The sequence below is a fragment of the Rousettus aegyptiacus genome, unplaced genomic scaffold (assembly GCF_014176215.1).
Source record: "Rousettus aegyptiacus isolate mRouAeg1 unplaced genomic scaffold, mRouAeg1.p scaffold_m13_p_7, whole genome shotgun sequence".
In the NCBI taxonomy this organism is placed as follows: Eukaryota; Metazoa; Chordata; class Mammalia; order Chiroptera; family Pteropodidae; genus Rousettus; species Rousettus aegyptiacus.
The window spans coordinates 8,328,923-8,332,585 of NW_023416310.1; the positions used below are offsets into that span (position 1 = coordinate 8,328,923).

General features: G+C 39.9%; 1 pseudogene; it reads right to left on the minus strand.

Moving 5' to 3' along the window:
- Positions 1 to 1,127: 1,127 nt before the first annotated feature.
- On the minus strand, positions 1,128 to 1,246 carry LOC118606234 (annotated as a pseudogene).
- Positions 1,247 to 3,663: the final 2,417 nt, after the last annotated feature.

A 3,663-nucleotide genomic window follows, 5' to 3' on the forward strand; every position in this document is an offset into this window, starting at 1 on the left:
AGGATGGCATTATTTTTTACAGAATTATCGTCCAAATTTAATAACATAACAGAAAAAACAACTGCACATAGTAGGCATTTAATAAATAAGTATTATTGTCTTGACAAGCACTATTAATTCTCGACGCAGCATTTCCCCCGTATATTCCCTCCACAGTGCTCAGGCTATTACCAAGAAGAATGAAGTTGCAAAGCATGCTGCCTCTCAGAATTACTTTTATTTCTAGAGGACAGAAACTCTGCCAAGGAGGAAATGGAAGTTATCCCAGGCTTTTGTGCAGGTTTTATTTGTATGCAAAGCGAGCAAGTCTTTGTTCTGAAGATGAATTTCATTCTAATGATGCCAATGAATCTTTTAAAATTTCATAATTGCCATTCTTAGCATGCTCCAAACGGAAAGACAACAAAAGAATTAGGTGGCCAGTTCAGATTGAATCTGGAGATGGATGTGCATTTGAAAATGCTTCAGCTGCTCTCTGAGTCATCCCAGTCCACTGAGACCTGCAGCTGAGCTAGATCTTGGGAGTCAGCAACACCAGCCCCGCCCTGCTCCCCACCAGTGGTATCAGGGAGGGTAGGGTGGTACAAATCATGGCCAAGTGAGCGCTGAGCTGACTCCCCTGTCTTCCTCCCTCACCCTGCTCTTTGTTACACTTGCATGCAAATGTGTGGAGCACTTTACAATTTGCAAAGCATTTTTAACAATTATTGTCTTCTGTAATTCTCTCAAAAATCCTTGAGAATAGATACAGCCAATATTATTATCCCATTTCATAGATGAGGAGACTGAGGTTTAGAAAGATTGTGGCTGGTAAATGACAGAGCCTAAACTTGACTTCATACCACCTGACTCTAAAACTAATAACCTTCTAAAGAGAGAACATCATCTAAGTTCTATTAGTTGGGACGTAGGAGGACAAGATGATCCAGAGGCTACAGTGGGGTAAGCTGAGTGGGCAGAGGGAGGCTTGAGTCTTTTGGAGAAGTCTTTAGTCCTTTTTTTAAAAAAAAACTTATATTTTTTTCTAGGTGAGGCAACCCTTGGTTGACCTCACAGACTGTAAGGACCTTGCCAGTTTACAGTACCTTCTTTTTCTTTCTTTCTTTCTTTTTTTTTTGTTTTTTTTACATCTACAGGACCTGGTCTCCCTACATGGTCTCCCATTCAAGTACTAGCCAGGCCTGACCCTGCTTAGCTTCCAAGATCAGATGGGATCGGGCTTATTCAGGGTGACATGGCCATAGACAAGAAGTCTTTAGTTCTTACATAATCCAAAGATAAGTTTCCAATACCCAAAGCAGCCTGGAGTAGTGTTTTTCAAACTAAGCAGCATGTAGACTCCTCTTAAAGGAAAAAACATTTTCAAGAACCTCCAGCTAACTTAAATTGTTTTTGTATTGAAGTTATTTAAAAACATAAAAACATCAAAGTTCTTATAAATTCTATGTGCTTATAGTATTATATAACAATAAATGAGATTTAAAGTTTATGTTTAATTTCTGATGACCTAAAAAATTAGCATAGTAATATTCTGGGCCATCTGCCTTGAAATTTCAGTGCCCTCATGTGAGGTAGAGTTTATAAGTATGTACAAACAAAGATCCAGTAATGTTTTGACACAGTTATTAAAACAGAGAAAAAGAGAGAGAGAATTTAATTAATGCACGGTATGAGAATCCTATAGACTTCAGGGCATATATGTTTCAGAGTTACCCAGAGAAAGTATGATTGATGGTGGAGGCAAATGATCATTCTACAAATGTCTGCTTTTGTTGCCTAGAATGATAGAATAATCTGTCCCACCTTCTTCTGGCTCACTCTTATCTTATCCATTAAAACCCAGCTCAGGTCAACAATTACAGGTAACTTTTCCTAACCACTCTCCCCACTCTCTCACCAGACTATGTTAGGTATCCCTCCTCTGTGCCCCCATTTCACTCCATGAGACTTCTGGCATGGCCCCCATCTTACTGTCCAAAGATTAACTATTCCTTGAGTGAATCACTTGAATCACTTCTCTCTGGTGCATTTGTCTATTCCTGAGTTGGTTCACACCCAGATGCTTCTTTGTGGTCACTGCTATCTACAGCTATTTCTGCTTTACCTCTTGGACCACTCAGATTCCTTTTGTCTCAAAAACTTTGCCATCACTGGCATGCTGTCCCCAATAGGTAAGACACTCTTCTTCTTATTGCTTGTCCTTTTATTTCTTACACCATCATCAAAAAAAGCTGTGATGCAATGAATTTTACTAAGCATTTCGGATAATGAGAACATAATGAGAAATAATTAAAGCTGAATGTTAAATATCACTGTTTCCATCACCCAAAGGAAAAAGAAAAGGTTAATTCCTTCTCAGAGATCCTCTCACGATGCTTTGCCTCACTTTTCCTGTCTCATTTTTTTTTTTTTTTTTTGCTGAGAAAGCCTTTCTTTAACCCTTCACAGTATAAATCTCTCCTTTTAAGGAAACAGCATTCCCTGCTCGCAGAAGTTGGCTCTGCCCAAGCATCTGTCCTGTAAATCTCCTCCATCTTAGTGCAGGCTACCGCAACGAAATACCAAAGACTGGGTGGCTCACACATATAATATTTATTTCTCATCTTTCCGGAGGCTACGAAGTCCAAGGTCAAGGCACTGGCAGATCCACCGTCTGGTGAGAGCCTTCCTCCTGGTTTGCTGACAGTCACCTTCTTGTGTTCTCACATGGCAAAGAGAGTGAGCTCTGGTTTCATTCTCTTCTTATAAGGATGCTCATCCTATCGTGGGGTCTCCACCGTTATGACATCATCTAAACCGACTTGGCTCTCAAAGCTCCACTTCCTAATATTATCCCGTTGGGGGTTAGGGTTTCATCCTGTGAATTTTGGGGGAGGCACAAACATAAAGTTCATTACGTCCTCTTACACAGGCCATCTATGGGGAAAAAATGATCCATGATGGTCCATTTACCAAATTTGCTTGTGTGAGGGAGAAAAGGTCTTGGCAAACCAGGTCTGCTTCAAGGTCTCTACTAGTGTGAAGTGAAAATAAGGGCTTGTATTTCTTGTGGCCTCCCAGCCACCTAAGAATGGTCCATGGACACGAATTTGTATTCGAATACGTATTTCTCCTTCAAGGACACATGAAATGCTCACAGGCAGTTCAGACTTCTTCTAGATTTAGAATGAGAACTGTTTTCCTTAAGGTGATATAATTTGCATCCTTTCTCTGCCCACAACGCAGGCAGTTCTCAATCTTCTTTTCCTGTCCATTTGCTTTACAACGGTAGTGGGGTGCATTACAGTGCTTCCTGAACGCCAGAGCCATCTGCCTCTTATCCTGCCTCTCTCTACAAATTAAACAAAGTAATAGAAACTTCAGAGTTTGACCTTGGGATAGCAAAGCGAGGCCTTTTTTGTATTAGTCTCCTCCTGTCCACAGTAAACTCAGGAGCTCTCTGTGAATGTGAATATTTATTTTGCTTTTTATACCAGCTGCTTACTCTCTAAATAATGTGAGATCCCTGGAAACAGGTACCATTTTTTTTACTCAACTTTATATTTTCACATACTTGACATATAAAGATTGGTTTACTGACTGAACATACTAAAAAAAATGAGCATCTCTGAAACTAAGGGAAATTTAGAGAAATAGTGGATACCGTACACTTATAGTTAAGCA